Source organism: Ammospiza caudacuta, chromosome 1 (assembly GCF_027887145.1).
Source record: "Ammospiza caudacuta isolate bAmmCau1 chromosome 1, bAmmCau1.pri, whole genome shotgun sequence".
In the NCBI taxonomy this organism is placed as follows: Eukaryota; Metazoa; Chordata; class Aves; order Passeriformes; family Passerellidae; genus Ammospiza; species Ammospiza caudacuta.
This window is the reverse complement of record NC_080593.1, coordinates 54,481,914-54,492,734: the sequence shown is the minus strand read 5'-3', so window position 1 is coordinate 54,492,734 and position 10,821 is coordinate 54,481,914. Positions and strand designations below refer to the sequence as shown.

The following is a 10,821-nucleotide window of genomic DNA, read 5'->3' as shown; positions in this document are numbered from 1 at the left end:
ATTTGGTTGACTCAGTGTTACTAGCTTTCCTTTCCTCTCCTCCTTTTTTCCCTGCCCTCTCCATTTAACAGAATCCAATATTTCTTTGTGTAAATGGATGTACTTTGATATTTTAATCAGAATTAATTGCATCTGGATTGCTATCAGTTTCTCACACTCTCAGGAATTTGCAAAAATTAGCTTATGCTGAAATGTGAGACCAACAAAACGAAATTCTAGAGGAATATGGATTAAACACTGGCTAAATTATGTCAAAATGTCAAGATGTCAAAAATTTCAGAAAACAGAGCACAGAGAACAATGAAGACTTTAAAGTGCACCTGCTTTGCAAGCAAAGTGCAATGGCTCCATGAGGTGAACACCGAGGTCAAAATTTTCATCTGAGGTGATAAAATCTGGAATTTCCAGACTTGGAAACAACCTTCAGCCAAACAATTATGTGGAGAAGGGGATGCTTCAAAACAATTTATATTGTCTGTGAATGGTGATAGTGTGAAAAACAAAGACACACACTGAGCAGTCAGTTTTGATATAAGCATATTATGCGTAGGTTTCATTACATCATTTATACGATGAGTTTAAATCATGTTGTGTTTGCACAAAGCTCCTCTTGATGTCCACAATTTTGCAGTAAAAGATACAGTTATTAAGGCACTCTTGTTATTATTATTTGAATGATTATAATTAACATGAAAATGCTCCTATCTCCCTGTTCTGTTTGGCATCTATAAAATCCTCTATGCATGGAGTGGTCCATTACTATATAAAAGAAAAACACTTAAGAGGTTCACTGCTTCATGTTCCCTTCTGCCAGTGATCGTTTACCTTAAACTCAGTATATTAAATGCTTTCTCAACTTACACTTGTGCCCTGCGGAAAGCTCCACTAAAAATAATTGTGTTTATAAGCCTAGCGACAGATGTCGGGAATGTATCTCCTTACCATGGCAGGACACGCCCCCTCTATTCTCCAGATGGGGGATTAGCTGGGCAGGAGGGACAGACATCGAGCTACAATGTTTCCTCACTATCTCCCTTAAGGGTTTCGGCTGAAACAAAGGAGGAGATGCAGGAAAGGAAAGCAGCTCTGCCGTTTGAGGCTCGGGGTTACGGTGAGCGGGACACGGCTCCACACGGGAATGGCCCGCCCGGGGAAGGCGCCGGCGCCGGCCCGCCCGTTACCGCCTCCGCCGCGCCCCGCCTGGCCAGCCCCGCCTGGCCCGCCCCGCCCGCGCCTCACACGGAAGCAGCCGCCCCCTTCCGGGAACCGTGTCCGGCCGTGCCCCCACCCCGCCCCGCCCCGCTCCGCCTTGGCCGGCACTGCGCCTGCGCACCTCGGCTCCTGACAGCGCGCTCCGCCCGCGGGGCGGGCACGGCGGGGCCGCGCCCGGTGACGGCGCTGCGGCCCCTGCGGCGCTCCCCGCCCCGCCCCGCCCCGGGACGGGCCCGCCCTCCGCCCCGGGCCGCGCGCGCGCCGCCGGCCGTGCGCGAGGAGGCGGCGCCAGGGCCTCACCTCGCGCGCTCCGCCCCTCCCCGCGCGCTCCTCGAGCGGGCAGCGGTGCGCGCGCCGCCGGCACCACGGCCGCAGGTGAGATGGGGGCGCACGGCCGGGCCGGACCAGGCTGGACCGGACCAGAGCAGACCAGACCAGGGTGAAGCCGCCGCCACTGCGGCCGCCGGGGCTGGGGCTGGGGCCGGGAGGAACGCAAGGACCCGGCTCCGCCCGCGCCGGGAGAGCTCCCCGGTGTGGGGGAAGCTGCCGTGCGGGCGGGGGCTTCCGGCGGCTCCGTACCCGCCGCTCTGCGCCGCCCGGGAATTCGCGTCGGGGTGCGGCTGCCGCCTCGCCGTGCCCGGCTGGCGGTGTGCGCCTGGCGGCCCCACCCCGGGGTGTGGGGACGGGCGGGCGGCGCCCCGAACCTCCTGCAGGGGCCTGGTGGCCGCTCCCTGAAGGTTACGGGCGTCGACCTTGGCGACCTCCGGCAGCAGCCCGCCCGGGCGCGGAGCAGCGGGGAGGGGGCGCTGGGGCCGCGGCGGGGTCCGGCCGCCTGTTGCGGCGGGGGGCGGGTGCGGCTTCCCGGGGCTGCGGGGCGCCTGCGGGCGCCGCCCGTACCTGCGGAGGGCGGGGCGCGGCCGCACCCCGAACAAAGGGGCCGCGCCCCGGGGCTGGCGGGGAAAGGTTCGGGGCGCTCGCCCGGCGGGACCGGGCGGCGGCTGCGGCGGCGCGATTCCTGCCCCGGCGATTCCTGCCCCGGCCGGGTGCCGGAGACCCTGCGCGTGAATGTGGGCGCTGCGGTTTTAGGGTGAGTAAGAACAGGGCTTCTGTAACATTTAATAGCTGCCCGCTTTCATGTGCTGGGCTTCTCTGTAGTCACTGATAACTAGATCTTGTGTTTGCTTGTGACACAGGGGAGAAGTACGAAGTATGCTATTAAGTTCCCCGAATGAAAGAGCCTTTCGATGCTCACCTATTTGGTTGGGTATGCGATTTGGTGTTTGCTGTTGGGTTTCGTTTAAATGGAAGTTAATAGCTTCAGCTCCTTCTCCTTAATTGAGTCTTTAAAATCAAAATGTGAAGTGGGCCATAGGTATCCCAAGAGCCACCTGAAGAGCGATCTGTGTGTTTGTTTTGTAGCATCCCCAAACCGTCCTGCCAGGAAGACTATCAAAATGTTTTTATTCCAGACTCAAAATGACCCTGATATTTTGTTTCATGCTTGCATTTCCAGTTCTTATTGGAAAGAGACTTGCGTTCTGCACTGCAAAACATTACACTTCCATAAGCCCAAGCAATATGTGCCTCTGCTGGCGTTTCAGTTCACATACAGTTTTATGTTCAGATCTCTCCATAACCTATCAGTTGTTCTTTGTCTTTTCCACTGAAAGTTAAACTGAAAAGAGAGGAGCTCCTGAGAGAGGGGCTGCACTGGGAGAAGATCCTGCTCTTCTGTTAGTTTTCAGGGTAATTAGTAGTGAATATACATGGATTTTTAATTAAAAATCCACTTCTTTTTGGCTGACTTATTAATCTAATAGCATGTACCTCAACATTTAAGTCCTGAGAAACTGTGAGCATTCTTATTAGAGTGAAGAATAACTGCTTGATATGTCAGTCTCTGATGTAGGTTTAAATCCTTCGTTCTGTGCTTGCATGATAGTTTGTCAAACGTTTTTTGTGGAAGCCTCTAAATGGTGGAAATTTGAGAAATTGATAGTGCTAGTCATGTTTACCCTTTATTCCTTTCTACAGAAATAGGTGAATATGGCATAGTGTTGTACAAAAATATCAAAAAAAGCCTTCAGTCCACTGCATGAGAGGTCAGCTGTGAGGTTAAATAAGCTGTGTTGCTGGATAGTGAGTATACTACTCCACTATTGCAAATTCCTTGATCTCAGTCTTTCCTTTTTAGTGCTCTTTTGAATTTGAGTGAGGGAAAGATTACAGACATCCTAAGGTGAAGTATTTTGAGTTGAGTGTTCTTTGACATTGTTGTAATAATGTTGTCTTTTTTTTTTTTTTTTTTTTGGACCTTAAGGAATCTTTAGCAGTGAAAGTGAAAACTGGAATGTGTCCTAGCTTTGTAAACTCTGTCACCTGTGGTCATGTACTCTTGGATAAATAACCCACAGAAACAGTAGGCTAGTGAGGGGAAGGGATGGACTGGGGAAAGTGGGGCAGGGAGAGGTGTGGCTGTGAGGATAAGGCAGTGCTGGGTAAAGGTAACCAAGGAGGAGACTGTTAAATAAGTGTGGTTGGAGAACTTGCAGTGGTCCATATGTGTTCTGTATTCCCACTGACTTCTAGTTCCCATAAGAACAGTTGTGTTCTTAACCTCAGTTACTAAGTCATGCACCAGTATCTCTGTATCTACTTCTTCTGAGGGATTATCCTGAAACAAAGATGTTCCATCTAACAAGTGGTTTTGCTCCTGTTAAATTTCAAGTGTATCTGATTTGGAAGAAGATAATTGCTGAGGCAAAAGATGCTGCTATCTTAGAAACTGATATATGGCAGTCTCGGATATCAAAGGATACTGTAGATACAGTGTCTTCTTATTTGAAAAGTTGTTTAGGCACTTCATTTCAGCCAACAACAGCTTTTTTTTTTTTTGGCTGCAGTTTTACAACTGAAGAAGAAATAAGTAAATGAGAAATATCTTTTAACTTTGTGGTTAGGTTTGGTTGCTTTGCTGTCCTAGCAAGTAGTGTAAGATGTAGTGGTCTTGGGAATCAGTGTCTAGTGTCTTCTAGACAGGGAACACCCCACCCGCTTGAAAGTGCTTATAGCCAGCTTCCAGTAAACTTCTAATGGCTCCAAGCTATGGAAATTACTTTGCATCTAAATTGAAATCTGTTTTATGTGAACAAGGTAGTTTGGTAGGCTAGTGACAGCATTCTTGTGAACATATTGTGGGCTGCCTGCCTCAAACACACAATTACAGGACAACTGTGTTAAGCTTCCTTTTTACCTTAGGAAGAATTTGTGAGGAACCAAGTAATTAGAACAGTTTGTATTATGTATGTCCACTAAATGTTCTGCAAAATATTTTGCATTTTATAACTTGCTAAGTAGGGAAGAAACTGTTACATTTTATTAGTCTGTTGCAGTACTTAAAATTAGCTCTCAGGATAGTTATAAAAAGTTATTTTTAAGGCTTACTGTCTGCAGAATCTGAAAATGGTCATAGTCATTGTGGATATAAATAACTTAGAGTTGCTTTATAACAAATGTACCTTGTAGATCAGGGGATCATTGAATCCTGTTTTGCTACTCGTCCTGTTTTCTTAACTCTTGTGAGTCAGAGCACCTAAAGCCCAAGGATTTATCAGTGGTTACAGCTGCTTGTTGAATCCCTTTGGTAGTTGTGCAAACCATAATCACCAGGTTAGGCTTGTAGGTTAGAGCTTTAGGGACTCTTTACAGCAGAAATAAAAAAAAAAAAAATCTGTATTTCCCATAGAAAAAACCAGTATGACATTGAAAGGTAGGAATAAGTTGGAAAGAAATGTAGTATAGATTAGGTAATGCTGCCTTAGAATGAACCAGTGAGAGAGTTCATTGCCTTTGCCCAAAGGGGCTTAGTATTTACTAGTCATATTTTGTTTGGGATTCGGTTTGTCTCTCAAAATTTCCAGCACCTTTGGGACAATAGATTGGCAACACTGAAGTGTCCATGCTTTGCACAGAGGGGTGATATTGAGAAAGGTGTGTTGGAGATGTTAAATGACATGGGCAGTTACTACAGAGAATTCAAAGTAAGCTGTGCTGTAATCAGTTTGTAACGGAGAGGAGCCAAGAATGTAAAGAAGGTAGAACAAACAAGAGATGCAGAGTTGGTTGCATGGTAACTCTGCAGTTGTTACTTTAGTGGAATTGATGGTGCTTATTTTGTGATGTTGGCTCCTTAGTTGAAGTAATTATAATGTACATTGAATTCCTACCAGTAAAGTTCATGCATTGTATGTATGCATAATACATTGTGTTTTTCTCTATAATAGTGTGTTTCCATCATTTGATGCAAGAGTGTGGAAATGTCTGGTGCAGTGGCCCACAAGGTTTCATTAAAAATTGGCATGTAAATACACTGTACCCGCAAACAAGTATTTCTGCAAATGATGGAAAATGCTATTTATGAAGGTGCTTTGCACCTGTGCTTAGTAGGTAGGCAGTAGGGATCAGCCATGCATTCAGGCCTTGGTACCTGTTTCATTTTATGGTCTGAAACACTAATTTAGTAGCCTTCTGTACTGCTGTAAGACTTGATCTTTAACTCTGATCCTTGTTTCTGAGAGTCTGAGAATGCTGTATGCATAGCACCTACACGCAGGCAGCCAGAAATGTTTTTGTCAACATGAAATAGATTGCAGTAAACATGGAAGTCTTGCAAAACTGAAACATCTGCGAAGAAAGTAAAAAGCCAGCTATGTGTGGAACAGTCCATCTCTTTACCCGTGCTCCCATTCAAGCCTGTCAGGCGGTGTAGAGTAAAGGAGGTCTGTCATTTCAAGATGTAGCAGAGTAGTCCTGTTGGTATAGCTGAGTGTCCTGACAAGGCTTTTAACACAGAAGTAGTTAATACCTGCAACACTTTGCCCTCTGGGATTTATTTCAGATCTCAAAATAGAAGAAATTATACAGACAGGAAAATAATGTTAATGTGCCAGACATTAACATCTGTGGGCATGCTGTGTCAGTCACAAAACCCACACTTGATGGGTGAGGGCGTGCAATGTGAGATGTTTGAGTAGATGGACCCCAAGGCCTTACTCAAAGCAACTCATCATTGACCATCTGTCCCTGTTACCTTTGGAGATAAAAGTAAGCAAAATCAGTGAATCCAATCACTGAATCCAAGTGACTGTTGTGTGAAAGAGCTATTTTGGGATGACACCTCTAAATCATAAACTTCTTGCACACTTAAACACCTGAATTAATTTTACCTATGTAGTGTAACATGCACATAAGCTTCATTCCAATCCTCAGAACACTTGTATTTTAAGAAATAACACTGCACACTCATGAGAACTGATTTTTGTAAGGTCAAAATTTATAATGTCCAAATTAAGAGTTCATTGCCATGCTTCAGTGACTGGTCTGTAGAGTCATGACTGGTAGCTTAGTGGACTTTATCACAACTTGAATTCTCTGATTTTTTAATAAATTAACATTTTTTAAGTTGTTACTGATTTGAAAATGAATGTGAAATTTATTTTACATTGATGTAGTTTACATATTAAAGTCAATGATACAGCCCGGGTCTTTATGAGTGTGATTTATTAAAGCATCTTTCTTTACTGGTCCAGATTGCATATTTTTTGTCTGCTGCTGATTAGACCTGATGGCTTTGAGGTTCCAGGCTTCATATTCAGTAGAAGTAAAGTATATAATAAATCAGGGAAACTTAACCTAGAAAGAAAGCACTGTGTTCTGGAGTCCTTCTCTATGCAGTCCAGTATTGTCACTCAGAATTTAAGGAGCAGATGCATTAGACTAAATATCAGAAACTGCGTTCAGTTCAGCAAGTTTACCATCTAAAATGTTACTAAATGGTTAGTATTGTAAGGAAGAAAATATAGCTACAGGTAATATCATTAATTTCAGGTGTTCTGGAACATCTCAGAGTACCCTGTAGGAAGAGACTCACTAATTTGAGATGTGTGAAATGAATGGGAATACTTGATTGTTTTTCCCTATTTAATGAAGACTGTGATAAGAAAAATAATGAAAAGTTAAGGTACTGATGAAGAACAAGAAGGCTGCTCATCTGAATTATTAATTTGGTTTGCATCAGTACTCAATTTTTTTTTTAGTGTATAGTGTAACATGAAGGACTTGTAGAAAAAAATGATAATAACTTGGATCTTAAGTCATGATTTAAACTTTTCATCCTTGTTCTTCTGCTTTTAGGGGAAAATACTCAGTTTGGACCTATATATATTCTATATCTTAAATGTCTCTCTGGTTTGGTAAGAAATCCCATCGCAGGCATTGCCAACTGGTTTTTCTTGAGTTGAGAGCATGGGAAGTCATAATTTATGGGTTGATGATGTTGGAGAGGTCAGTAGCTGATTCACAAAATATTTTAGGAAGGTCTGTGTGTGTGTGTATACCCATGCAACTGTCTCCCTGTGGATCACTAATTTTGGCCATGTAGTTACTAGTTTACTGATGGGCTTCAAGTGACAATTACATTGAAAGATTGTATAGTGTAGCCACTCACAAAAATGCTGGAATTTGTCAGCTCTTCTTTGCCCCAGAGCCAGAGTGAGATATGAAATGTTTTGATTTGGAATAATTCTGAAGCCTTAGGAGGTCCTGATTTTTGAGAAACTTCTTCACTGTTCTGCCTCTTTAATGTTGTTCTTTGGATCTTAATGAGAAAGTTGTTTCTTTTTAGGTAACTTTGTTTAGTACATGTTGAATTTCAGTAGAAGAGCATCTTTTTCTTAAAGTTACGTGAAAGTTTAGCTGTATCTGTTGTATTTGATGTCTTGAGAAATTGTTTGAATTTTATAGCTCTTGCAGTCAAAGCAGATAGAGGAATGAAGTAAACTAACAAAAATATTCTCTGCAAGATGTGTGAGTTAGAACTGAGACTATGTTTATAACAAGCAGAGTTTGTGATTTTCTTCAGATTGGAGTATTTTGAAGAGCATTGTAAAAACAGCCTTAAGATCTAATGATCTTAAGAGTAGTTTGGAAAATTTGAGGAAAACAATCTGTTATTTGAGGAATGAAGTTAGTGTAATCTTTCTAATAAGTTTTACTACAGTTTTAGGAGAGAAGAGTATTTTTACGAGTTTGGGGGAAAATACATTTCTCTGAGGGAAAACTGAAACAGAAACAATCTTGTAGCCAAGTACTAGGATTTCTTTTCAGATAGTATGAACAATGAAATACAATATAATAATACTGAAACCTAACCCTGTCAGAATGTCATGGATGGTCAGGGGATTGAAGGAGATATTAAAACTGCAATGTAATTCCAGTTTTACTACAAACTAAGACAAGTCATACTATCATCTATGAACAACAGGAATGAGTTTTAATAATGCTTAGTTTTCCAGACTTTATCCAGGACTCTGACTGCATGTGCATTAAGGTAAAAGAAATAAACCCCTCAAGGAGAAAAGCAGTAAAATTAGCTTCTGACTCTGGGGTGAACTGATGCTAGTACAAGTACTGCCACTGAATTGAAAGCTTGCAAGTGACCAGCTGAAAAGATGTTTTCATATGTCAGAGGTAGTGAAGGTTTCTTAGGCCAGAGAAAACCATGGAACATTGAAAAGCTATTAGATCAAGTACTTCTCACAAGAATTTGAAAGGTTGTGTGTACAGAAAGGAGAGCAGTTCACACTTGGTACTGTTTAACATTGCAACATGTGTTAAATTAGAATTAAATTAGTTAAATGTTGATAAAGATACTGGATTTCACTGTAGACAGACTTCTATAGCAGTTTTTCTGTGGAGAGACTGGCCTTTAAAATAACCTGAGTTTGGCCACTGCTGGAATGCCTTTAGCTGGAATGCATTTAGCTTTTGCATTTCATGTTAGGTCATAGGAGGAGAGACTCACTTGAGACCCATCCACCTTAATGGTGCTTTTCCAAGAGTCTTTGCCTTTGGAGTACGATTAAAAAACTAATTTTTGTGTTGTTTATCAGAAGTTTTTGATAGCTGCTTCGCTTGGTTCCCCAGATAGTCAGAAATGAATGTTATGCTTCCTCCTGTGTTCTGAAATTGATCTATGATTTTAACATAGGTTGCTTTGGAAAGAACTTTTTTTAGATGGCCTGTTCTGTTAAAACTTGGAACTTACACACATTCTTGTAAAGTCATTTAACAGTTCCAAGTTAATTTGTGCATTGTAAGAGCTATAATTCAATTCGAAACAGGAGCAAAAAGCAATTTTTAAGTTTGTGAACATTCAGTTTGAAAATCCCTTCTGTGGTACTGCAAGAAAAGTGTGATCAGTATTTTAAGCAGGAAATAATGAAAACCACCTTGCACTGGCACATGATGTGAAAATTGTTAAATTGACATGAATGTTAATAATTTCATATTAATTTCATGAACTGAATGCCCTCTGTTTCTAGCCATTGCAAATTTAATGCCCATAATATGTGAAATAGCCATGAAAGTCTATCGTGTATCATGATTGGCAAGCATATATTGAACTAAAAGACAATTCATTGCCCAACTGCGTCCTTTGGGTCTATTAGATTAACTCTATCAATTTGTCAAATCGTATATCTAACAATTTTAGGATAAATGGCATCTAAAAATGGGGAGAGATCCACCTAACAGTGTTTCAGCTTTATGTGTGTTGTATTACTGGGCAATATCAGATCTATACCCACTTGTGTTCTTGAATCACCTATTCAAAAAGTTTTTGTGTATTTGCAAACCAGTCTCATTCAGTGAGTCGTGCCTATGAAATCATTTTTCTCTGAATAAAACAGAAAAATTATGATTTTAGGAGGAGAAATTTGTGCTGCATCGCATATAAACAGGAGACATTACTGGAACAAAATATGGCTGCAAAAGTAATGCTCTTGCAATAATACTACAAAAAAAACCAACTTGTGCATTTCTAATTAGGTGGTAAAACAGATAGCAAAGTCATAAAATGAATGAAGTAACTTATTTTGCTAAGTCAGATTTCACTAAAGAAATTTGCTGCAGCTGCATGGTTCCTTAGAGGAATAAAAGGAAAATTTTGAAGTGCAAAATCCAACATGCTCATGTTTCACTAGGTTCCATTTGGCTGGTGTATTGGTGCAGTCTGCCTGTGGGAGAGAGAATGCTTGCCTGTGTTTGTGAAGAGGAGACAGAGAACTTGATAGTTCTCTGCTTCTTGGTGTGTCTCGTTAGTGCCCTGAATTCAGTCCTGTGTGCCATTTGTGCTGTGGCCTTTGATGTAAACGTGCTTGCACCTGCTGGAGCACTCATTTCCTGCATCCTTCATTGTTAGCTGTTTTATTAGTCTGAGATGTGAAAGAGAATGTACTGCAGTATTCCTACTCAGTTTTTGCTGAAACTTCATTCACCTAGGCACTGAATTATGGAAGAAGGCAGTGCCTGCCTTGAAAATGCATTATTTGAAAGCTTAGACTTTTTCTTTGTCAAGAATTTCATAGGAGTGTTACTCAAACAAGGCTCCTGTGTTTGTTCTGTCTGTACTAATACTTGAAAGAATTTAAGGGTGTTCATGTGAGTTTTCACCATAGTACTGTTATGACTGGCTAACAAGGAAAGGCAGTTGTTTGAGCAGGATAAATTCCATGAGCTATCAGCATCAGAACTTGTCTTGGTGTGACAAGA

At 42.2% G+C, this 10,821-nt stretch overlaps 1 protein-coding gene across 2 annotated transcripts in view; it reads left to right on the top strand.

Annotated features, from left to right (window-relative positions):
- The first annotated feature begins 1,490 nt into the window (after positions 1-1,490).
- The window catches only part of RALA (RAS like proto-oncogene A), a 30,378-nt gene continuing 21,047 nt past the window's right edge, over positions 1,491-10,821 (top strand). The window contains exon 1 of one of the 2 annotated variants that reach the window (XM_058819758.1): positions 1,491-1,587. The gene's annotated coding sequence lies outside the window, so the exon portion shown is untranslated. Of the gene's footprint in view, positions 1,588-2,075; positions 2,300-10,821 lie in introns of those variants that run through there. The other variant, XM_058819766.1, reaches the window with a different exon arrangement.